The sequence below is a fragment of the Alligator mississippiensis genome, chromosome 10, assembly GCF_030867095.1.
Source record: "Alligator mississippiensis isolate rAllMis1 chromosome 10, rAllMis1, whole genome shotgun sequence".
NCBI lineage: Eukaryota > Metazoa > Chordata > Crocodylia > Alligatoridae > Alligator > Alligator mississippiensis.
In genome coordinates, this window is record NC_081833.1 from 29,041,371 (window position 1) to 29,068,178 (window position 26,808).

The window sequence follows — 26,808 nt, forward strand, 5'->3', positions numbered from 1 at the left end:
TGCCAACCTCAGCTTGCCTGGTGTGCTCCAAGCTGGCTCTCTCCCTCACTCTTCCCCCTGCCAGCTTCCGGTGGGGTTTTTAAATTTCCTGTGGCTGTGTCCTCAGCTGCCGCAATCAGCCCGGAGCTCCCTCACCTTGGGAGCAGCTGATTAAAGAGCCAGCGTAATGCTGGCTCATGTGGCCATGGCTCCAGTTCTGGCTTTGGCTGTAGTCTAAAAGGTAAGTTTCCTGGGGTGTGGGGGGCCTGTTTCTTCCCCATGGGGGCTCTTGGGGTTTCCCCCAGCCCCCTTGGGGCCTGTGGGGTCTTCTCACTGCCAAAGTGCTGAAAAGACTTTTAAAGTAGCAGGAAATCCCAATCATGCAAACACAAATGCAGTTGCATCAGCATTAATAGGAAATCTCGTGTTGTCTACAAGCACCCCTAGAGACTTAACTCTCCTCTACTGGTGATTACGCAGAACATCCACAGTCTGAGAATTAGAGCTGGTCAGAAACTTTTCAGCAAAACATGTTCACTGGAATTTGATGATCTGTAAGATTTAAAAAGTTTAGTAGAGATAATTTGATTTGAATGAAATCCAACCCAAACTCAGGCTGCCAGAACAGGAGCTTGGTGCATGAGAAACCTACTTGATGGGATGATGCAGAGGTGTGTTCCTGAGAGCCCCAGCTCACAGATTTGTAGGTCCATCACTTCTGGCAGTGCTTCTAGAGTTTTCTGCTTAGGGTGTATTCCAGAGCCCGGATTCCCAGCTGAACTGAGCAGAGAGTGGTTATTCCATTTCATGGAGAACTCTGAAATCTTTGATTTTCATTCTGGATAGGAATGAAACAAAAGTTATCTTAAAATCCTCTGCAAAACAAAATTGTTCTCTGCAGATGTATCATGCAACAAGTCTTGCAACTCTATCTGTAAAGTCAATAGAAATACCCCCATGAGTTAAGGAACACAGTGCGAGTCAGGGCTTTCTGGATCAAGTGCCAAACCTGTTACATCCTAAATTACCTTTACAATAAGCAGGAGCCAGTCTGCATGTGTGATTCCAGTGTCTCTGCATTATTGGCCTAAATTAAACAATATCTGCAGAGAAGCTCTGTGCTCCTATTATCCTTTAATTTGAAAAACATTACTTTGTAAGTACAACTGGATCAATACAATGTTTCTCCTTGGAAATTCCAAGTAACTCTAGGGACAGTAAGAGGGTGTGTTGGCAGAGCAGTATCTATTTACAGCTTCAGATAGATGACTTCGAGCCTCATTCCAAATAGTTCCATCTGGTCATTTGACCTGGGTAGTCAAAGGCAACCAGGTATGATACTACTGGCTACTGAAAACTGGTGTGCTGGTACAATGGGCTTGTAGGCACAGGTGCACTTCTGGCATATGGTGATGGATAAGAGGTGAATAGATGGATGTTCTAGAAACATTGTAGAACTGTTATTTCAGTTTCCTAAATGTGTCTTTCTAGACAGGCACAGTTTTTATTCCTTGCTTCGTTACAGTCTTCATGAATCAGCAATTAGCATCAGGTCTCTTTCACAGTCTGCACTACAGTTTGTCATAGTATTAAAGATATTAGCAATAAAGGATTTATGATTAAACACAGACTTTCTCACTGGAAAAAGCATTCACATTTACTGACAGAGATCAATTGAATTTGAACCTTTGATGCCCATTTGGCTTCATCTTGGATTGGAAGAAATTAATTGCAAGAGAAAGGAAAGCCGAAAAAAAAGGCTAAACTTGTGGCTGATAATAAATTTACTGTATGTGAAGCTGCTTAGTGCTCATTCTACTTCCCTCAATCATCTTTATTTTCAGGCAGTAGATTTTACCCTGGTAGTATTAACTCAGGTGGAATTTACAAAGACACCTATGGGGTTCAGGTCCCCAACTTCCATGGACTTTCCATAGGAATTGTAAGCCTAAATCACAAAGTAGCTTTTGAAAATGCTCTGCCTAATTCCTTGGAAATTCCAGTATAAGAACCTAAACATGAAAGCTAAGCAAAGGGTTTTGTGCATGATATCTTTTATTGGACCAACTGCATATTTCAGAGTAGGATAGAGGGTGTGGTGATAAGTTAATGCTGTTAGTGTTCTAGATGCTGCTCTCTTGGTTCTCTACCTTTGAGGTGGCTCTTGTTCTGATATTGTTGGCTTGAAAATGGTATTTAAAGGCCTTTTTTGGGGAATTGGCTTATAGGCATAGATATATACATTATAAGGGTTTAAGATGGGCAGCAGGGGTTAATTAATTTCTAAGAGCTTGGGTCTTACATACAAAGTGTCTCACAGCCCTGGAAGCAGACAGGCTGTCTAACACAACAAGGCCAATGGATGGGCACTGCCTGAAAATTGAGGGAGGCATGCCATAACGCAAGATCGAAGCCTTCAAGGCAGACAGGTTGTCTAACACAACAAAGGCACAAGGCCTGGGAACCAAGGAAGTATGTACCAACTATAGGCCAGTCAGTCTCACCTCCATCCTTGGTAAAGTCTTTGAAAAAATTATCAAGGCTCACATTTGTGAGAGCCCGGCAGGGCAAATTATGCTGAGGGGAAACCAGCACGGGTTTGTGGCGGGCAGATCGTGCCTGACCAATCTAGTCTCTTCCTATGACCAGGTTACAAAACGCCTGGACACAGGAGGAGGGGTGGATGTTGTATACTTAGACTTCTGGAAGGCCTTTGATACGGTATCCCACCCCATACTGGTGAACAAGCTAAGAGGCTGTGATGTGGATGACTGCACAGTCCGGTGGGTGGCAAATTGGCTAAAGGGTCGCACCCAAAGAGTCGTGGTGGATGGGTCGGTCTCGACCTGGAAGGTTGTGGGCAGTGGGGTCCCGCAGGGCTCGGTCCTTGGACCGATACTCTTTAATGTCTTCATCAGCGACTTGGACGAGGGAGTCAAATGTACTCTGTCCAAGTTTGCAGATGACACAAAGCTATGGGGAGAAGTGGACATGCCGGAGGGCAGGGAACAGCTGCAGGCAGACCTGGATAGGTTGGACAAGTGGGCAGAAAACAGCAGGATGCAGTTCAACAAGGAGAAATGCAAAGTGCTGCACCTAGGGAGGAAAAATGTCCAGCACACCTACAGCCTAGGGAATGACCTGCTGGGTGGCACAGAGGTGGAAAGGGATCTTGGAGTCCTAGTGGACTCCAAGATGAACATGAGCCGGCAGTGTGACGAAGCCATCAGAAAAGCCAATGGCACTTTATCGTGCATCAGCAGATGCATGACGAATAGGTCCAGGGAGGTGATACTTCCCCTCTATAGGGTGCTGGTCAGACTGCAGTTGGAGTACTGCGTGCAATTCTGGGCGCCACAATTCAAGAAGGATGCGGATAACCTGGAGAGGGTCCAGAGAAGGGCAACTCGTATGGTCAAGGGCCTGCAGACCAAGCCCTATGAGGAGAGACTAGAGAACCTGGAGCTTTTCAGCCTCCGCAAGAGAAGGTTGAGAGGCGACCTTGTGGCTGCCTTTAAGTTCATCACGGGGGCACAGAAGGGAATTGGTGAGTATTTATTCACCAAGGCGCCCCCGGGGGTTACAAGAAACAATGGCCACAAGCTAGCACAGAGCAGATTTAGATTGGACATTAGGAAGAACTTCTTCACAGTTCGAGTGGCCAAGGTCTGGAACGGGCTCCCAAGGGAGGTGGTGCTCTCCCCTACCCTGGGGGTCTTCAAGAGGAGGTTAGATGAGTATCTAGCTGGGGTCATCTAGACCCAGCACTCTTTCCTGCTTATGCAGGGGGTCGGACTCGATGATCTACTGAGGTCCCTTCCGACCCTAACATCTATGAATCTATGAATCTATACTGCCCAAAACATGAGATAGGTGATACGAGTCCTAGGATTACTAGATATATACAATTATTTAATTGTTTGTATTGTTTCTTTTTTGTTATCACTGTGTATCAATACATTTGCCTATTATTGAGTGAAAAGGCCATGGTCGGTCTGAGGGTGCATCCCCCTGCCCCGAACAAGGTATCTGGATCCTAAATCCAGATCCAACAATCTCTGAGTCCACTTCTTCTTCTTAGGGGATCATAGGATCACAGGAAAGTAGGGCTGGGAGGGACCTCACAAGGTCTCTGGGTTAATATTTCTTAGTTTGGTAGCCTAAGGAAGTATATCCTGTGTAAGTTGATCCCTTTTGGAGTAACTTAGGTGAAGCAGATGGTTTTCATTTTGTCTGATATTCTGCTTAGCTCTGTTGCATCTTTGGAATTTTGCGTGTTGGCCATAGGGGTGCAGATGATGATTCCCCTGGGGATGCTGAAATGCCTCTTATGGCCTTGTTAGACTGTATGCTTCAAGCCAAACAAATGTTAATGTGCGTAGTGTTGTTCTGCTTAGTGGAGCAGCCACACAATGGCTGTGCACAGCCCTCAGATGCTGACTGTGCAGTTGTTACTGTGCAGTTAGTTAGTACTTGTTTATATATGGCACTTGCCGCAGCCACCCCATCCTTATTTATACAAGTAGTAAATGACTGTGCAGTAACTGGAGCTATTGTGCAGAAGTGTTGCCAAATGGCTTTTTTGGAATGCTCTACATCATGCGCTACATCATGCTTGCTGCCACATGATGCTACTGCACAGCAGTCATGGGCTACTGCATAGTCAGCATCTTGTGTAGACGTGGCCAGTAAGGCAAAAAACTTGCTCTGACTATCCTTCACCTGCACAGCTTTAACTTGCCATTAGAGGCTTGGTGAGCAAGGGTAGGACTAGGAGCAGGACTGGCTACCTGCCCTTGCTGGACAGAATAAGGGAGCTCCAGGGATGTGGCAAGCACAGGGGGTGGGGGAGAAAATTCCCGTTACTTCCCTCCACCCATAAATGACACGTGCCTCCCAAGGCTGGGGGGGCAGGGTGATAGCCCGCAGGTGGTGGCAGCAGTGGCAGCAGTAGGTGCATGGCAGCGGCAAGCAGGGAGCTTCCACCTACAGGTGGCCGTGGTAGTGTCGGCAATGGAGGGGTGGGGGGTGGTGAGCACTGACCGGTGATCAGCAACCGCCTGCAGATGATGCTGGCAGTGTCGGCAGGGGTGGGGGGATGGCAAGCGGTGACCGCCCGCAAGTGCCGCTGGCAGTGGCGGCAGCAGCCAATCTCAGGGGGTGCATGTGCACCCACTACATGTCACCAATGCTTCTACCCATGCATGGAGCCAGGGACTCTGCCTGGCTGGAGCAGAGCCCTGGTCTCCTGGAGAGCAGTAAGCTGGGTGGGTGGGGAATCCCCTTTACTCTCAACCATACATGCAGGGAGCCAGGGACACTCTGCCCAGTCACAGGCAGCCTGGATCTCTTGGGCAGCAGCAAGCAGGGGGTGGTGAAGGGTGGGGGGGGAAAGGGAATTCCTCCTGTGCCTGCTGCTTCACAGTAGACAGTAGCTGGGCAGGGCATCCCTGACTTGAGCTTGTGTAGGGAAGGATGAAGCAGGATAGGGCAAGTGCCACAGCCCTGGAGCTTGTTTGCTTTGCCTGGTGGGAGCAGCAAAGCAGAGGTACCATGCCTGGCCTGAGACCCTGCTTGGCAACTGCATTCTGGGATTCTGGAGGACTTCAGCTTGTGCAGAATAGCTGTATGAAGTGGCCATATGGTAATGGAACAGGAACAAAATTAGGAGTATTGGAGGTAATCCTGCCCTGGATTGGTGTAACTCTAAACTGAATAATGAATGCTTTAAGGCACTTAAAAGGTGGTAACGTGCAGTCAGTCCAGGGGGTAAAAGCTCCAGAAGCCACCTAAACTTACCATGTAACAAGGCCCTTACACAAGTTTAGGAAGAAGATGTTGCTGTGTAGTTTAGTTTCCTTTTTCTTTATGTTGTAGATTTTCCAAGTAAGCAACAAATTTTGATATCCTCTATGTTTTGGTAGTGTTGGAGTGATGTTGTAGGTGTGATAGTTCAGGAATATGCAAGTGGCAAGATGTGCAATTGGTCCAATAAAAGATCATCCACAAAAATCATTGCCTCTTGCATATTTCCTGGACCATCATGGCTACATCACTGCAACACCTTCAAAATAAAGTGAAGACAATTCCTCACTTGGAGTGGTTTTCAGGCACAGTCTCAGTTAAAAAAAAAAAAAAAAATGTATGTGCAAATTTTTCTCCAGTGATGAGACTATGACTTACATTAGGAGCAGCAAAAGGGGAGAGGGTTGGCCTTCCATATATACAGGTTTCATCCCAAGCCTCAGTAAATGCAAAGGTTGGTGGTGTGGCTGTGGAGGGGGCAAAGGGAGGGTTCCTTCATTTCTGATATAGTTCCCATAACCAAATGGGCACCACCAGGTGCTTCTCTCCAGGGGCAGAGCCAAGTTCTCCATAATATAGAGAACACCTGTGGCTTTCTGAATATATCCTCTGCTTCCACATATTATGCTCATATGCTGAGAATCAAATACCAAATTTTCTCTGCCTGATACTGCCCATTGTCTTTTATTAAGGTGCTGACAGTGCTGAAAACACATAGGGCTATATGGGAGCAGTTTTTGAATAAGTCCATACACAGCTCTGGGTGCTTTACCAATTTGTACTTGGTGTCCTTTCCCTTTGGACTTGGGCTTGCTATGCTCATCAACAGGGATCCTGGTTTTCTGTTTGCTGAAGAAAAACACAGCAAAATGCAGATTTTCTCCGTTAAAGAAGAAAAACCTGGGAAACTATGGGTTTTCCCTTGAAGGCTGGCAGAGTTCCAGCCTGCAAGGGGCTGCTTGGTGCTGGGTTAATGGGACACAGGGGGCACCACATGCATGTGTGCACATACACATGTATATGGCAGTCAGGCAGCATGGTGGAGAACAGCTTCCTCCAGGTAAGTCTATGGGGGCATGGGGGTGGGAGGGAGGCATAGGCAATGCATGAGTGGGCAGGAGGCACAGGCAATGCATCAGGGGGTGAGGAGATGAGGGGGCATGAGCCGCCCCAGATTTCTGCACCCAATGGGGCACGGGTCTGTAGCCTGGCCAGACCATCTCTGGGTAGAAGCCACTTCTGTGGCCCAGCAGGGAGGACCTGGTGTGAGAGGGAGCACTGTGCTGCCATGGCCAAGGTAAGTGCCCCTGCCTTCCCAGGAGCAGCATAGAGCACAACGCAAAGCTGCAGCTGCCACTGTACCTCACCTTGGTGGTTATGGTGACATGGTGCGGCCTCCCAAGCCAGGCTCTGCTTGCTGGGCTGTGGAGACTGCTCCTGCCCGCAGCTGCTCTGGCCAGGCTGCATCTCTGAACCCTGTACCCCACTGTGGGCACAGAAATCTGGGGAGAGCACATGCTCCCCCACCACCTCAAGGCATCACCTGTGCTCCCCCACCCCATGATGTATTGCCTATGCCCAAACCCCCTCTTCCCTACACACCCACACCATTCCCCACACGCTGTGGGGCTGGGGCCTGGGGCAGGAGGCAGGGGTCAGGGGCAGCAGGTTAGGAGTGAGGGGCACTACTTGGGCTAGGGGGGCAGAGGACCATGCAGTGCGATTTTTAAACAGAGAAAACCAGGATTCCTGGTCCCCATGCAACTGCATTAGACTGTTCTCAGAGATCCACCAGGGAAATGAAGCTTGTGCAAGACTTGCTAGAAATAGTACTGGCAGCCTCCTGGATGTGGGGTAATCTGCACCTGCCTCCCTGCATTTGATTTAACTGTGCTCCCAGACACTGGAGATACTTTGGCTGCCTCTCCATCTCCCTCCCATTTAAACAAGAAGGAGCTGCTCTTGGGCATTTCCAGGGGGTTCTTGAATAGACTTGGTTAAAAATATTATCTATTTTCTTTTTTTTTCAGTGGATAATTGGGTTTCAAACAACATTCAATTTTTCATGAGAAGTGTTGGCTTTTAGCAGAAAAACTAAATGACTGAAAATATTTTCCCGCAAACCAGAACATTTCAGTTTTCATCTCAAATATTTTGATATTGAAGTATTCACTGAAAACTGAAATTTACTATGGAAATGTAGATGAAATTTAACTGAAATTTAGATGAAGATATGTTTTTGTTTTAGATTTGCTTGCAGAGAAAGAAGTAATTATTAAGCCAGATCTGCTCTTGAATATACTTCTTTCCAGGACCTGCCCAGATCTGACAACCTGGGTACACTGCAAAGTCCCCTTTCTCTAGCTGTGTCAGTAAGGAGTGATCAGAGGCTCCTAGGTGTACATAAGGGCAGCTGAACTATATGTAACTGTTTGGTGTGGCTGCACAAAGCAGTTTTGATATGCCTTATAGGAACAATGTTGTCTGCTAAAGTTCCAGAGCAGGTTCTTGTTACATATCACGTGGGATCAAAGAAATAAATAAAATACAATATCCTTTCCCGTGGGAACCCTGGGACATAGTGATAGTAATTACTGTTTGAATGCCTGAGCAGCACCTTCACAGTTCCCAGGAGGCAGCATGAAAGCAGCAGTTTACAGTGCATGCCTGTATGCTCTCTCCCTGCTTGTTGCATTTATTGGTTTTGATGATTGTTTTGATAACTCACATTTTTATGGCTTCTTCCTTTGCTTACACATTCATAGATGTTAGGGTCAGAAGGGACTTCAGTAGGTCATCGAGTCCAACCCCCTACCCTGGGCAGGAAAGAGGTGCTTGTCCAGTTTCCTCTTGAAGACCCCCAAGGTAACGGAGAGTGCCACGTCCCTTGGAAGTCCATTCCAGATTCTGGCAGCCCTTACTGCGAAGAAGTTCTTTCTAATGTCCAACCTAAATCTGCTCTCTGTCAATTCGTGGCCATTGTTCCTAGTTACTCCAGGGGGTGCCCTAGTAAATACAGCATCTCCTATTTCCTGCTGCCCTCCCCTGATGAATTTAGAGGCAGCCACAAGATCCCCTATCAGCCTTCTCTTGAAAAGGCTAAAGGGATCTAGGTCCTTCAGTCTCTCCTCATAGGGCTTTGCCTGCAGGCCTCTGACCATACGAGTGGACTTCTCTGAACCCTGTCAGGATTCTCTGCATCCCCCTTGAAGTGCAGCGCCCGAAACTGAACACAGAACTTCAACTGCAGCCTGACCAGTGCTGCATGGAGGGGGAGCATCACCTCCTGGACCTGTTTGTCATGCAGCTGCTAATGCATGATAAAATGCGGTTAGCCTTGTTGATCACTTCATTGCATTGATGACTCATGTTCATTTTGGAGTCAACTATGATTCCAAGATCCCTTTCTGCTGCTATGCTGTTCAGAAGGTCACCCCCCAGCCTGTAACTGTGTTAGTGGTTCTTTTTGCCCAGGTGAGCACTTTGTACTTGTCTTTGTTGAACTGCATCCTATTTCGTTTTGCCCATTTTTCCAACCTGTCCAGATCCTTCTGGATCCGTTCCCTACCCTCTGATGTGTTAACTTTGCCCCATAATTTGTTATCATTTGCAAACTTGGACAGGGTGCTCTCCACACCCTTGTCCAAGTCACTGATGAAGACGCTGAATAGCTCCGGTCCAAGGCCTGAGCCTTGCGGGACTCTGCTGCCCACATCATTCCAGGTAGATATCGACCTGTCCACCACTACTGTCTGGGTGAGACTCCTAAGACCATTTGCCATGCACCTGATCATGTAGTCATTTACCTCACAGCCTGTCAGTTTATTTATGAGAACAAAATGAGATACCGTATCAAAGGCCTTCTTAAAGTCTAGGTAGATGACATCTACCTCGACTCCTGCGTCCAAGCATTTTGTGACCTGGTCATAAAAAGAAGCAAGGTAAGTCAGGCAGGATCTACCTGCAATGAATCCATGCTGATTTCCTTTCAGCATTATTTCCCCTGCTGGGCTCCCACAAATGTGATTCTTAATGATTTTTTCCACAGTTTTCCCAAGGATAGAGGTGAGACTAACTGGGCTATTGTTTCCCAGTTCCTCCCTCTTCCCCTCCTCCCTACTTCCTGTTTTGTTACTAATTTCACGCCAGAAGTGAAATGAAGGGGAACCCAACCTTAGTGCCTCAACCTTCCCATATAACAATTGCCTTCCAGGGAGTAACTAACTCAGTAGGTGGCAGAGGGCAGGAAAGGACAAGATAAACCCATCCATAACTAGGCATTATTCATTTCTAATCCATCCAAAGCACACAGGGAGCACGTCTATACATGCACTTTACTGCACAGTAGCCTATTCTACTGAGCATTAAAGCATCACCTCAAAAACAGTGCTAATATGCTAATGTGCAATAGAATTAGTCTACTGCACATTAAGCATCACTAAAAAGGCTTTGCTAACATGCCTTTATGTAGTATGTTTTATAAGAGGTACTAAACTTAATGCACAGTAGCAAAGGCACATAAATGAATTTGTAGATGTACCCAGGGAAAGGAACAAGAGACCCAATCAGAAATTGAGCACATTTTACACGATGCTTATATACATCAGCTAAGAAATGCAGGAAAGAAAGACCAATACACAGCTTTTGATTATTTTTGTATAACAAACCTTCCACATTTACTCACTACTGAACTTTATCTTTCCTTTTCCAACTGATCTTCCTCAAGCTGTATCCCTATGCCCACATAACCTACATCAGTAACAGAACTAACTGGGAAATGCCAGTGTACTTCCCTGAGTGACAGTTTTTTAGCTAAGCTGCTACTGAGGCAACACAGAATTATGCCCTCATGTGCTGTGACTTGTATCTGGGACTGGCAAAAAAAGGGGGGTGGGGGTTGCCCCCATGAAAAATTTTAATCACTTACTAAAACACCCACAAACTTGAAAATCACTTTTTGTCCCATAACTGCCAAAAAACCAAACAAACCCCAACCCTAAAAATGTGAAGCATTTTAGTTTTTGCATACATTCAAAATGTGTAAGGAAACACTGACACTTAGGAGAAAATTTCAGTTTAGCTAGAAACTTAATTGTGCATTTAATAAAGTTTTGGCAAAAATAATTCTACCAACCTCAGCTAAGTACTTGTGACAAAATGAAACCACAGGCTTAAGCACTTTTGTATTCTGCTACCATATTACTCATTTTTGCCCAGAAATACAGGGCCCTGCCCTAAAAAAATCATACATTTGCTTATCTTTAAACATGTGACTAGTACCACTGAATTAATAAAGTTTACTACATGCCAACTTGGGGCCTGGAACAGTATAGGATCATGTCCTGTATTAACATTTTTAGCACTCTTTAAACTGTCCTTTTTACCCTCCCAGTATTGGCACTGCAGGCTGTTTTGAGTACAATAATGTATAAGGGACAAGAAAAGAACAAGAAAAGAATCAAAAGAATCTATGATGCACATATATGAAGTTATGAACATTATTATGCTTCTTTATGGACTCAGGTAGCAAAATAATAGCAAACGCAAAAACCCCCAAATACAGGCCCATGTCTCCATCCAAAGCAAAAGAAACATGTACAATTTTTCTGGAATTAGAACAACTCGAATGGAGCCAGGGCTTGGAGAACTGTTCTGGACAGAAGTGTCTGTGAGAGAGACAGTTCAGGTTTAGAAACTGGGCAAAACACACAGAACCTGGCAGAGCAGTGAGCTCCACTACATTGTGAATAAAGCATTGGAGTGTGCCCTGAGGAGAAGCCTGGAGAGAGTGCTTTTGGTTCAGGTGAAGCTGAAAGAATTTTGTGGCTATGAGCAGAAAAACTGTTTCTGTTATTTTGATTCCTCCTGTGTATAAGAAAGCAGGGCTTTGAATATGCTCTTAAATAAAAAGAATTTGTTTGAAGATATAGATTCCATCATCAGTTTCTCCTAAAAAGAATAACCTGCAAGCTCTTCAATTTTATCTTGGTTTTTGGATCAAAATTGGTAATATTATCACGTCCAGTGTGTTTCAGATCTCATAACACATTTTGGTTTGGGTCTATGAAAGCTCACACTGAGTTTCAGCCGCTGCCTGTTACTATGCTGCAGAGACAATGCCAGGAACCAGCAGGCTCTTCATGAAGATTTCAGAAAGAAGGAATGTTTAATAGGTTTCTTTAGAGAGTAAATACTTCTCTGTATGACCATAGTCACAAACCAAAGACCTGTATCCTTTTTGCTGTGGGAAACTCTTGCTAATCTTAAGCAGTACTTTAATTCATTTTGTGGAATTCAGCTCCTGATCTAAGTGAAAATCTCATCATACCCTTACCTATGGGATCACAGGGGCATCTCCATAATCAGGCTGCCTATGTCTTAACTTACATTTATTTCCTCCCTTTCTTTTTTTTGTGGCATGTGAAGGAATGAGTAGCTTAGAACTTATCTGAAAGAAACAAGTGGTGCATGAAATGACTGAATGTATCTGATTCCATTTATTCCCCTTCAATTTAGAAATGAAAACTTGTTTTTTATATAACCCCAACTTGTATCTTCCTGTTCTTTCTGGAGAAACTCAGTATAATCCAGCCCTATCTTCAAGGTGGTAGAAAGGTTATGCTGAAAAATGGGCATTACCTATAGAACTGCTGGTTTTTGCACAGCATAAGATAAAAGGCTAGATGGGAACTTCCTTTTTGGTATCTTGGGCTATGTCAGTATGCAAGTCTTCAGTATGACAGATGCTAGCACCACAGCACAGAAGACCTGTGTACGTCTTGCCTCTCTGTGCAGCTCTGCTACAGTGTCTGTCATATCACAGCAAAGTTCATTCTGGAAAGGTGCCAGCTATTCCATGGATAGGAGGGTGACCTTGGCTTCAGAAATGTGACTGAAGCTGAGGACCCTGAGCTGGTTTGAATGACTGCAAGCTGAGCCTTTATAGACTTTACAACTCACCTCATTAGTAAGGCCTCCTCTACACATGCTGGTAAAGGCACAATAGGATATAATGCACAATTCACATGGGTGCATGGGTAGAAGTGTGATTGTGGGATCACATATTGGATCCTATTGTACCTTATTGCTTGTGCAAAGGGAGCTTGATCTTGGGCTACCCAAGATCTGTACCAGCAAGAAGCAAGCTCCTGCAGATGGGAGCCCCCTCAGCTGAGGGCGCTTCCAGCCACTGCGGCACCCCACACCACCCCAGGGCTGGGGGATTGCTGCTGTGGCAATCTCCCTGTCCTTCCTTCCGGGTTTCAAATACCTTGTGGTGGAGAGATTGCCACGTGGGTGATTCTGCTACATGTGCAAATTAAAGCTCAACAGCAATCAGCTCTAAGGTTAGTACACGTTTTCAAGGTCTAACTTTATAGCTGGTTAGAGCTTTATATTGTGTGATAGGTACTTTGTACATGTAGCTGGCCTCAAGGTAATTGCACCTGTAGTGTGTAGATACCTGTAGTGTGTAGAGGGAAGGACAGAAAACAGTTAACAGGTCTAGCTGCAACAGTAGTGAGATCAAATGAAACAGAACAATAGGCCTGTCAGAAACATCCTACAAGAAGGCCTTAAGATAAATAATGCAAACATGGTTTAATGTAGCTTTAGTTTAATCACATTTAGTTTAATCACACGGTTGATGTAACTGCTGTTGCTGTACTATATAACAGATATATTTTCTAAGTTTCTGAGGTAAGTTGTGTAAACAAAAGTGCTTTTATAGATTTCATAGACAGTAGGGCTGGAAGGGACCTCGGAAGATCATCGAGTCCAGCCCCCTGCCCAAAGGGCAGGAAGTCAGCTGAGAAAACAGGGTGGAGGTGAGCAACAGTGCAAACAGTGAAGAAAGGAGACAAGAAATCCTCTTCTCCCAAACTGTATAAATCATAGAAAAGTAGGCCTGGAGGGGACCTCTAGAGGTAATCTAGCACTACCCCCTGCTGAAGGCAGGATCATCTCTATCTAAAGTATCGTATACAAATTTTTGTGTAACCTATTGTGTGATTTTAAGAAACAACTGCAGCACAATTACCAGACACACTGCCAAAAAACACCAAGAACACTCTAATCTGTTACAGGTAAGGCATGAAGGCAAGGACACTACAAAGACACAAAGGGGTTGTTAATATACAGTCAAGAGATCTGAGGAAGAGGACCATGATCCCTGCAAAACTCCCCACAGTCCACGCAATCTGACTGAGGGGAAATTCCTTCCTGGTCCCAAATGTGGCACTAGGGTTTCCCTGAAAGGCAGAACCTCTGGGTTTTTTAGTACCAGCAGAAGCACTGGTACAACCAGTCAACATGCCTAGAAGACACAAGGCTTCTGAGGAATGTAACCCACCTTCTGCCCAGCACCTGTAGCATCCCATCCCCATGTAGCAAAACAAGAAGTATAGGAAAACCAAACTCTGTCCATCCTGCTCAAGAACCCGCAGTCCAGAAACACACCTCCACACTTCACACACCAATAGAGCGCCTGTCATTTTCACAAGGACATAAATTCCAGCTAATTCACTTTTTAGCACCAAAGAGGAACTGGCTCAGTCCAGTTCCCAAAGCCTCAGTAAGACAAAGAAAAAAGAATTTAAAATCTGTGTGTCAACTTCCTCCTCCATCCTGAGTCTCCTCAGGCGGTATAGATGAAAATCTATATTGTGTTGTTGTGGGTAACAAAATGGACATACAGATAAAAGTTTATTTTCATGTTTTGGGGGCACAAACACTAGAAGGTCAGGCTGCAGACCAGTTTCTAAGTATCCAACTTACCAGTACAGGTTTCCCTTGCTTTATGCTATACTTGCGTTCCTGGAAAATGGCACACAACTCAAATTTGCATAAAGGGAACCCACTTTACAATGTAGCAAATAGGGATACGTTCAAAGACCTTGACTGTACTGGCCCCCAGACCCATTTCTACCACTTTTACAAGACAGTTTTGGTACTCACCAACAAGCCCAGAGTGGTGGTGAATGTTTAGTTGGTGTGGAGGGGGTGGTAATGGACCAGGGAAAGGGGTAGGAGATAAACTAGTGGGATGCTTAGAAGCCATAATGCAGATGGCAACTATAGAAACACATGTCACGACAACTAGTGAGGAGCACAAATCCATACGGGAGACTATATTTTGGTGTGTGTCACTCTCACAATGCATTGCACAAAGCAGCTGACTGCGGGCTTCTACCACACTGATTGCATAAGAGTGAATTTATGTCGCATATAACAAAATTTTGGTATAAAAAGGCTCATTGCAAAGGAGTAAACTTGCACATACAGAACCTGCAAAAAGCGAGGGAAACCTGTACACCGAGAATCTGGGTAGAAGCCAATTGCTACAAAAGCAGAATTGTTATTCCTCTTGGGAGAGGCGGGTTAAGACAAGGCCTACATTACACTCCTGTTGGCAAAACGTAGGTGTGTCCCTATGCAGCTTCCCTAAAGTGGCAGAAGCCTGTTATTCTGTGAGCAGGGCAACATCAGCTCTCCAACCAAAAGGAGCCTCCTGCTGTCACTCGGCAGCCAACAGAAGATGCACATAAATTTGCCCATGACTTCTGCTGTCTGTCACAGTCCTTTCAACAGCTGGTGCCTTTCCAAGGGCTTATCCATGTTATCCTGGCACAGCTGAGGAAGTGGATCCTTACTATGGTCTGACAGAAGTCACCCAGCACTGCCCGAAGATATGCTAATGTAGTCATGCTGTGGCAAGGGTGATGCTGCCTCAACAGACACAGGCCTCAGGTCAGCAGGATAGTAGGAATAATAATGGAATAATTTGCATTGATATTGTGCCTTTCATGTGGGGATATCAAAGCACTTTACAAACATTTTGGAATTAATCTGGGGATTTTAGCTGAAGGCAAACAAGAAAAACATCTTTCCATCCATTTCAGTCCCATCCTGCCTGCCTGCCTCCGCAGAGACCCTCATTCTGTGTGTGAACAGCAGTTGTACTGGATATTTGTGAACTTCGAGAACGGAATTACAGAGCCCGTTATAATGGGCTGAGGGTCAGGATTGTGTCTCCTTTTCTTCAGTGCAAATTGTCATGGCCTCCCCTCTCATCAATGGAGTTTTCTTGCTGATCACATTAACTGACAGTAGTTATCAACACAGTTGTTTCTTGCTTTCAGCACAATCCCTGGGACCAGTGGTGTCATTGCTGACCAGTGTTTACACTTTGGCTTTTTAAATATTTCTTCCACCCTGCCCCAAACTACCTAAAGACCCTGGTACCAGCAGGCACTTCTTGGTCCATCTGGCACAAGTCTTCTGCAGAGGCAAGAGACCTCAGGAACTCAGAGGATCTCTTGTTGGGGGGGGGGGGGAGTTCACCCTCCCTAGCTAACCCCATTCCCTAGCTAACTCATCCTGGGGGCTCACTGACCTCCCACCATCAATCATGATGATCACCAACAGATTCTGACTCTTAAGGACTCCTTGTTTTTAGCTCCCGCTCCAAAGCCTTTTGATGTTTTATACCAAATGACTCTTATATGCCAAGTGTATAGATTTCACTCTTGTAAATCTTAAGGAATGTAATGAATTGTAAGATACCATATTATGCTGGAATGCACTTTTAAAAAAGGTGACAGGACCTTGCTCAGTGGAGTAGCATCGATGCTAGTAGTGAGAGAGAGAGAGAGAGAGAGAGAGAGAGAGAGAGAGACTGGTCTACAAGTGGCAGGGTGATTTAAAAATAAGTACATCAGCAATAATTAGCATGCCCACTTCCTGTACCTGTGTTAGGTGGATATGTGGTAAGATGTGTCACAGGAGAATTGTGAATTCAGCAGAGATGGAAAGAGTAGGTGAGTATCCCACAAGGCACAGTGAGCTAGTGGTAGAGGGCTGGAGAATGCTGGAGATTGTATGTGTGTGGGCTTTATTTTTCTACAAGAAATGTCAGAGACCTTCATGACTACATTCTACCAGGCTATATTTTCATCACTACTAACATAGGCACATATCATTTCCTGTTAACAATTCTGACTCATGTCTTTCAGCAGTAGAGATATTATAATGAGGGCTGCCACTAGGAGGCTTGCCATAAAATACAGTATGAATGGAATTCTATTTCCTTTTATGCATCTAAATGGCATCTTTCTAGCCAAATAAGTGGCATTTTTGGCACTCGCATGCAAATACTGATTCTATTTCCCCTGCACTGTGAACATGTGAGTGTATACATGTAGTCCGCATGTACAATAACTGTGGTCTGGCTGGGCATGTACATGGCTATGTACTCATGCCCATTCTGGTCATCTAGCTCCATCCAAGTCACAGAAATGTAACCAGTGAAAAACTCCATGACTAACAGGTGTCAGCTTGCAGAAAAGGACCCTCCCCATGCTTTAACCTCAATAGCTGAGGGGTTAGAGCACTCACCTAGGAAGCAGGAGACCAGGATCCTAGCCTCCCCTTTCTCAGAAGGGATTTGAGCCTATAGCTGTCTGAGCTTGACATGCAGAGCTTTAACCACCACTATTCCATCATTTTGGCCCTCCTTTTGAACCTAGCTCCCTGGATGACTAAGAGGAAGATATGTTGCATCAAGAGGCAAAGAGAAGATTGAAGGTTGTGTGGCTTACTGAATTGGCTGCTGCTCTACAGTAAACCAGGCCCAGAGATGAATCGTGGGCCTCTGCTTCCCTTGGAGCAGAAATTTCCCCTTTGTTTTACCCTCCACCCATTTTTTATCCAATGACTAGTAAATGCAAGGGACAGTGGTTCTGCCTTGAAATTTGCATTAGAAAGGGAAGTGTATAATGCTTGATCTGTAGTGTGATGGCTAGGGTGCTAGCTGGGAAAGTCTGGGAGGCAGTGGGCCTAGGTTGGGGTGGGGGGTGGGACTAACTCAGGGAGGTTAGAGCTCCAGTCTTCTCCTTGTCTGGATCAGCTCCCTGATCACTCAGCTACTGGGAATAAATGGGGGTTTCTCCCCCCTCTCCCCCCCCACCCCATGTCATTTTTCCAGGACTTCTACCGAGGTATGCTTACCAGTAGCTAGAGGTATAACAATCAGTTTCTACACCCTGGGTGGCAGAAGTGGCTGGGGTAGTAGCAGAAGCAGTCACTATTCTGGCACCCTCTCAAAAATCAGCACCCAGGGATGGTGCTCTGGTTGCCCAACTCTAGTTACACTACCGCATATAGCTTCATACCAGCCTGGCCAATTCATAGCCCCACTGCATATCCTCTGTCTACACGTAGCCACCACATAAAGCATGGGCTAAAAACGGCCAAGTAAATGACTAGAAAACTGTCATTTGGGCACACAAGGGGAAAGAGGACTGGGCCCCATGAACTTGTTGACACAGGTTCCCCAGAGAAGCACTCACCCTGGAGCAGCTTTACACAGTCTGTGGAGTACCCTGGCACCCAGCTCAAGAGTAGCTCCTAGGGAGAGTAGGCCCTTGGCTCCTTGGATTCCAAGACCTGGCTTTTTGGTCCCTGACCACCCTGGCTATCCATGGGTCCCTCAGAAAGCTATCTTACAGAGCTCCTTGAGTGGGCCTTTTCCTTTTCAAAGGGATGGAGAGCAACTGAAGTTGCATGCAGCAAAATAGGCAGTTCTTTTTAAACAAAAACAACATATGTTAGTCAGCGGGAATACACTAAGCAGAGTCCTTGGTCCCCAGCTGTTCAAGGCTCACATACTCCTCTTATTCTGCTTATCCCTCTCTTCTCCCCTTCTTTCTAGGAGTTTCCTTTTTCACAACAGTGTCTAAAGAAGTGCCTCCTTAGCATGAGAAATGGCAGCAAGTCTTCAGGTGCTGAGGCCTAAATCCAGTGATGCTATGCAAATTGGGCTGTTCTTTTGATAGTCCATTCCCTACTAGCAGAGCATTCAGGCAGATCCTCACAGATCTTCTTCAAAATACAATTAACCAGTTATTTCCCATGTACAAGCTAGTCTGGAAAATGGAGGCATGCAAAATATTACAAACAACACCACAGTCTGTGGGAGGATTATCATATAAATGCCAGTGTCCTCATCAACACTAACACCACCAGCATGGAAGTGTTGATTATTCAACATCAGCTGTGATGGACAGGGCATTGTGTGCTCATGACTGCTGCTATACTATCAACTCAGCCAAGGACAAGGACACACAGGGGCCAGAGGAAACACTTCAAGAATACCCTCAAAGCAAACATTAAGAAGTATGGCATTGAAACTAAAAACTGGGAAAAACTAGCAGGAGACAGGGCTACATAGTGACGTCTTGTGACAGAGGGTCCATCTTACTTTGAGGAAAACAATCTCACCCTGGAGACAGAAAAATGAAATGGAAAGAAAGGCAACAAGACCAAGACATCTGTGGTCCAAACCTCCATTTAACCACCACCTGTGGTGTTTTTCAGAGAGTCTATGGCTCCGGGATTGGCCTTCTCAGCCATCCACAGACACATTTACAACCCTTTACTTGACCCGTGGGAGTGATCATCCTCGACCATGAGGCATTGCCAACAATGATTATGACTAAACTGAGTTAGATGCCTTGGCTATGCATTTTGGATCATAATCACTTCTGAGTATGTGTGGTAGGCTGAGTTTAGATGAAGAGGGAGATATTGGTGGTGCATAATTTACATGTCTTAGCAAAATGCAGGATGTTGCGTGGGGTGAAGTAGACTTGCCTTTAGTAACTTAGATGCCTCAAAACTGTGTAGGTGGCACTTAGATGGCTTACTTGTGAGAGAAGTTCTAGCTCTAAGCTTTTATTTCAGCATATGTATACAAGCCCACACCTAAAACTGGGTACACAGGCAGTATTTATTTTTATAACAAATGCTAAGCACAAGTTGGCACAAAGTCCATAATCATAGCCCACTTAATGCATCAAACAATATTCCAGATTCACAACTGTTTCTGTTGTGTGCCCCAGCACCTCCCACCTTCACTCCTATTCAACCCAAACCTTATTATGCTAGAGTAGCAGCTGTGCTGTAATTAGGGCTGAGACCCACTTACTATGGAAAAGCGTTCCAGATCCACAAACTGACTCAGATTATCTGGACATTTGCTGCAGAGATTAGAATCAATTATCCAAATTTGGGATCCTTTGAACAACAGGATCTAGAGATTTGAGCTCCCATGATATCAGGTTTACAAAATCACTTGGGCCAAATCCATGTGGTCTTGGAAGTGCTAATGCAGTGACTAGAAATCAATTACCAGTTTAGAGAATGAAAAAAAATGAACCCCACCCCCTGCAACAAAAAAAGCCTTCTGTTACCAAAATGCCTTGATATAACTCAGAGATACAAAGACTATTATACAGCAGAGTCCAGCATTAGAGAGTACTGGATACAGGAAATGATTAACCTTTGGCACTCTGCCATAAGACAAAAATGACATCAATGCTTTTCTAAGATTCAGAAAAGAACAAGACATGAATGTGATATACATATACATATATGAGTCTCACCAAGGGGTGAGAGAAGCTTAAAGGAGAATAGAAGGGATACACGTTCTTTGGCTTAGGCTGTAAATGAAGCACTCATTGTATGGACTTAGAAATAACTGCCTCCTTAATTGGTCATTATGGGGTGTTTTTTTTTGTACTTTCCTCTCCAGTCTCTGGCATGCTCCTCCTATCCCTTGGTTATACTTTCCAGAACCAAGGCAGGTGGACCTCCTCCTTCCCCCACCCCAGGACACAATCTTGAACTCAGAGTTAAATCCTAGTTCACTTTCTGTGCCTAAATGGCATGTACCCAGCTGTATAACTGCAGGTTTTGGTGCTCACATGCAATTCAGGATTCTATTTTACCACATAGTGAAATAGAATCACTCCGTGCATGCACCTGTCGGTAGTACAGGCAGTCCTCAACTTACAACGTTTCGAGTTACAATGTTTCACACTTACAGCATTTATAACTTGTCACCCTGTTTCAACTTTATGATGTCAGTTTCGACTTTACAACGCTTGTTCAGATGTGATGCCACACCAGCGAACAAGTTCACTGCATTGCTCATCTCTCTGGAGAACATCCTTCCAAACTTCCCTGGACACTTTCTTTAAGAAAGCAGACAAGACTCCAGAAAAACCTGCAGCCGAGATTCCTGAGAAGTCTCCAGCCAATAACCCTTCAAAAAGTCCAACCAAGATCCTTTCACAAAGTCCAGGAAAGTCACCTCAAAGAAGTCCTTCCAAATCAATATGATTGCTATTTACAATATAAATACATTAATGTACCTATATTACTCATCTATAATTCATCGAATACAAAATTCTATGGTATTTTTGGTGAAAATAGGGTATCGGGCCTTGGTTCAGGATCCAATTCCCCACTTATCTCCTTTGTTACTTTCTAAAACAAGGGGCATCTCACCTAGTGCCTGAAGAGGGGTTTCCATCAGGGACTCCTGGCCAGAGGCCTGGCTGAGGGATCCACCTTTAGGCTCCTTTTCCTTCAGAGAGTTCAGTAGGAGATCCATTTGGGAACATCTCAGGTAAGGCCCAAGCATCAGTCTCTTCTTGGAATGGCTGAGGACTCACAGGACTAGTGGGCATCACTTTCCTCTGGATAAGGGCTGGGAGGGGTTCTTCAGCTTTCCCTCGCTCCTGTTCCTAAAGAGATTCCTGAGCTGCTCCATCCCGTTAGTTACCAGGGGTGACATTTTATTAGCTGGTGTAGCCACAAAGGTGACTTATGAAGCTACATCAGCATTTCACAGACTCAAAAAATAACATCTGTCTGGCAATTAAGAGGAACAATTTCAGGATCTTCTAAAGCATCTCGTACCGGAGCGATACAGGGGACAGTAATGAGGATCTACCTCCTTGCTCTAACCCTACCTGGAAACATGGACAGGTCCCTAGACCCATTCAACAGTGGCAACCACTTTCCCTAGCCTTAAACATGAGCTAGGGACTCTTCTTCAGCTATCCCTGTCAATGGAAGCACTCTAGCAATGGGAGGGACCTGCTTCCAGATGTGCTTCCAGCCCCACCCAGGAATCAGGAGTTGCCAATGCCCACACCCCAAATCCCCATCAGGCAACAGGGACCTGTCACACTTCCAATCCCAATCTTCCATGATCCAGCAACAGGGACACACCCATTATGCACCTGACACTGGGAAACTCTCCACCTCATTTGTCTTCCCTGGGCAGAGAGACAACTTTTAAGAAAAAAGGAACCTTAAAGCATATCTCCTGCAAATGTCCTGCTCAGGCTTAAGAAGGGCAAACAGCTGCTGGAGTTGAACCTAAGTAGTGGGAGGGAATCTTGCACCACATGGACCAAGAAGTGCCTGCTGGTACCAGGGTTTTTAGGGAGTTTGGGGCAGAGTGGAAGGAACATTTAAAAAACCAGAGTATAAACACTGGTCAGCAGTGACACCACTGGTCCCAGTGATTGTGCAGAAAGCAAGGAACAACTGTGCTGATAACTACTGTCAGTTAATGTGATCAGCAGGGAAACTCCAATTTGCACTGAGGAAAAAGAGACGCAGTTCTGACCCTCAGCTCAGTATAATGGTCTCTATAATTGCATTCCCCAAGCTCACAAATATCCAATGCAGCTGTTATTCAGGAGGGCAGGTTAGGACTGAAATCAAAGGAAAGATGTTTTTCTTGTTTGCCTTCAGCTAAAATCCCCAGATTAATTCCAAAATGTTTGTAAAGTGCTTTGATATCCCCACATGAAAGGCACAATATCAATGCAAATTATTCCATTATTATTATTACTATCCTGCTGGCCTGAGGCCTGTGTTTGTTGAGGCAGCGTCACCCTTGCCACAGCATGACTACATTAACATAGCTTCTAGCAGTGCTGGGTAGTTTATATCAGACCATAGTAAGGATCCACTTCCTTAGCGGTGCCAGGATAACATGGATAAGCCCTTGGAAAGGCACCAGCAGTTGAAGGGACTGTGACAGACAGCAGAAGTCACAGGCAAATTTATGTCCATCTTCTGTTGGCTGCCAAGTGACAGCAGAAGGCTCCTTTTGGTTGGAGAGCTGATGTTGCCCTGCTCACAGAATAACGGGCTTCTGCTGCATTAAGGTAGCTGTGTAAGGACACACTTAGTTTTGCTGGCAAAACTTTGCAATGTAGACCTTGACTTATTCCACTTCTGTCAAACAGCTGGCTGGAACCTGAATTCTAGATGTACTGGTGTGCTGGCTACCGAAAAAGAGAGACTAGAAACTGGTCTACAGCCTCACCTAGTATTGTTTATGCCCTCCCTCCCCCCCCCCCCCCCAAAAATAAATAAATAAAAAAAGCATTTATCCCTATATCCACCTGGATATGAATAGCACCTCAGTACAGATTCTTACTTATAGTGTGGGGAGACTCAGGAGGGAAGAAGAAGAAGGGGATTATTCCCAGAGTGATAACAGATCCTGTTGAAACCATGGAGTTCTCCATTTCCCGCTCCAGAGCATACTTCATAGGAATGCATGATCTAAGGTGCTCCGATTGGTAAATTAAAATGTCTTAATCTTACTGTCAGGTATCCAGGTTGTAGCCAAATTTGGTCTAGAGGCAAAGAGAATCAGGACTTGCGGTACAGGTGATATATTTTATTAGACCAACTAGATTGTTGGAAAAAAAGATTCTTTAATTGCAAGCTTTCAGGCACAAGCACCCTTCTTCAGGCATAGGAGAAAAGATTGTTAAAGTTATCTCAGGTAGAAACAAACAGCTTCAAGGTAAACAGACTATTCCAACTTTTCTCTGAGCCTAGCCTGCATAAAATGAACTGTGCCAAACTGGAGATTTCACCACAACTTTAACTCTCCTATGAAATATGAACTTTCATTTCTACTTGGGAGAACTTTTACAATCCTTTCTCCTATGTCTGAAGAAGGGTGCTTGTGCCTGAAAGCTTGCAATTAAAGAAGTTTTTTTTACATTTTTTTATTTATTTTTTTTTTGCAAAAATCTAGCTCGTCTAATAAAAGGAATCACCTCTACCATGAGTTCCAAGTCCTTTAGTCTTACTGAGACTTTAGAAACTGGACTAAACTTGTTATTCTATGGTGCCAGAAAGTAGGAATCATCTGGAATGTGTCCGTAACAGGAACAGGCCCCAGGGGCAGCCATGACTCCTGCCCCCACTCCAGCTCCCCTTTTCCTCACCTGCCATGTCATGATGGATTTATGGTATTAAGGGAGGCTGCTCCAGGGTCCCAGAGTGAGCCCTCATTCATTTTAGCCAGCTGGTACTTCTTATACCAAACTTACCCCAGTCTTGCTCCTCGGGCATTAAGTTGTGGCCCTGCGGCCCTTTCAGGGCCTTAGGGTACCCATTGCCTTATGACTATAATCATGGTGTCCATCCTCCTCAGGAGCCATGCCTATGCCTCACAGATGTTACTTCATATTTATTTGAAGTGGGCCCCCAGTTCCAACACAGTTTTTAGCCCTCAGACTTTAAACTTATGTCCAGGCTTCAACTTCTGGCTGTGCCTCTCAACTCAGATCCAGTGCTCCAGGCCCCTGGCCTTGGCCCTACCCTGCACTCTTATGCTTCCAACCAGCCCTTATCTCTTTGGGTCCTTGATCCCAGGCAAAGCTGCTTTTGCTCCCCATGGCCTCATCCCTCCCTGCCTTGGCTTAACTCACTTCAGTCCTTAACAGTCTGGGTCCCTGAACCCAGGCTATGCTGTCTGTCACTGAGTGCCACATCAGGCACCCCTCTGTGGCCTCCACACCTGTATTCACAACCCAATCCTCTAGTATTGAACTTAAATGCAACATAAATGTAAGCAAGCTGCTTCACAAACTAAAAGTCTTACCTACTTTGGGTCAATATCCCTGCAAGTCATACCACCCTTGGAGCCCTCTCATCCCAACTCCTTTGGGTACTGAAGCCTTTTTTCCCTTGGGAGCTCCTCTTCCTACAGCATGCAGGGCCAGATTAACTGCTTGGCCTCAGGCATTAGGTTTATGTGCCTAGAAGCCCCGCCCTTTCCTGTCATGTGGTTCCCCCACCACACACAGGGGTGTCTGCTTGGGCTTGAAGGTCAGCCTTCCCTCCTTTGCTGCAGTAGTCAGCTGCTATACCTTCTTAAAGTGACAAGGGCCTTGACCCCTGTTACAGTATCCTTGTGAAAATTTAAATTGTTCTTTTTGGTGGGGGAGAGGATTTTTTTTTTTGTCTCCTTTCTTCACTGTTCTAGAGTATTGCTAACCACTACCCTGTTTTATTTTGCTCTTATTGTACAGTCCTTTCTGATAAAGATGTTTCCAGTTTCATAATTTATCTAGGAAATGTAACAAAAATATATCTCTTACATAGCACAACAGCTGATACCATTGTTTAAATCAATCACTACTACTGTTCTCAAAATAAAACTACATTATAAAATGCCTGTATTATTTATCTTAAGGCTTTCTTGTCGAATGTTTGCTGTCAGGCATTTTGCTCCATTTCATTTAATCTTATTACTGTTCCAGGTAGACATGTTAACTGTTTATGGTACTTTGCTGATGAGGTTAGTTGTGAAGTCTATAAAGTTTTACTTTGCAGCCACTTAAATAGGCTCTAGGGCCTTTTACTTTAGACACATTTCTGTAGCCAAGGAAACCCTCTTCCACTCTCACAAAATGGGGAAGGTTGGCAACAGAGCAGAAGATATATGAGGACACTCTCATGCCTTCAGCTGGCTGCTGCAAGGAACATCTGGTGCATTTCTGGAAGGAACTTCATGGTCTATTCTATGCCTTTCAGCACCTTATTTTAATACCACAAACAGGTGATGGAGGTGAGCAATGAGACACAGAAATTGTAGAGGAGGTAGCAAAGCCCAGATTCTGGGTGGTGGGAAAGGGAGGCAAGACTCCTGGATTCTCTCCTGAGAAATGGGAGAGAGTGCAATATGAGTTAGAGATGATGCATCATGAATTCAGGAGAGTGCTCACCAGTGGCGACCCATAGGGGATGCATGGGAGTGCATGTGCACCCCCTGAGAGCGCTGGTGCGCCCCCTTAGAGCCAGCATTCCCTGCTTAGGCAATGGGCAGGGGAGGCAGGAGAGAGCACTGGTGCCCCCCTGAGAGTGCTGGCCAGGGAGTGGGGGTGCCAGGAGAAGTGATCTCTACAGTCCCCTCTAGAGTTGATTGCGCCGACCGGGGGAAGGAGGGGTTCTGGGTCAGTATGACACTTCAGGATCAGCATGATCAGGGGTGGGGGGATCCCCCACCCTATTGGTGTGATCGGCCATGGGGGGCCCCCCTGCTCTGGTTGCTGACTGGCTGCTGGGGGGGCAAGTGCCCCCCCCCCGACTTAGGAGGCACCAGTCACCCATGGTGCTGCTCACATTCCAAAAATGACTTAACAATCCCTGGTTCCTCCCTGTTCCTGCAAACTCTAGCACCTCTTTCTCCAAAGCAGATTGAGGTCCTTGCTAGAAATGGAATTGGAAAAAAAAGAGTTCCTTTGTTTGGTCCCACTTGCCACTTTTACTACAGACACTGGCAGAAGCAAAAAATTCCTTCACATCATTGTGTTTTCCCCTGATACTCTGGAACCTCAAAGCAAGTCATACCTCTTCACAGAAGCTGCCCTACCCTCTTCCCCAGGAGAGAGTGAAACTCATAGCTTCATAGACGTAAAGTCAGATGGGACCTGAGCAGATCATCAAGTTCAATCCCCTGCCCTGGACAGGAATGAATACTGGGCTTATATGACCCCTGGTAAGTTTAAGCTCATATGGCCCCAGCTAGGTAGTTATCAAGCCTCCTTTTAAAGATCCCTAAGGTAGGAGCCAGCACCACTTCCCTTGGAAGCTGGTTCCAGATCCTGGTCGCCCTGACTGTGCCTCCTGGTGTCTAGCCTGAATCTACCCTCGATCAACTTGTGGCCGTTATTCCTTGTTACTCCAGGAGGTGCTCGGGGGAAAAGGGTTTCACCCATTCCCGTCCCCCCTGGCAAGTTTATAGATGGCCACTAGATCCCCTCTCAGCCTTCTCTTGTGAAGGCTGAACAGGTTTAGGTCCCGTAGTCTCTCCTCATAGGGCCTGCCCTGTTGCCCCCTGATTATGCAAGTGGCCCT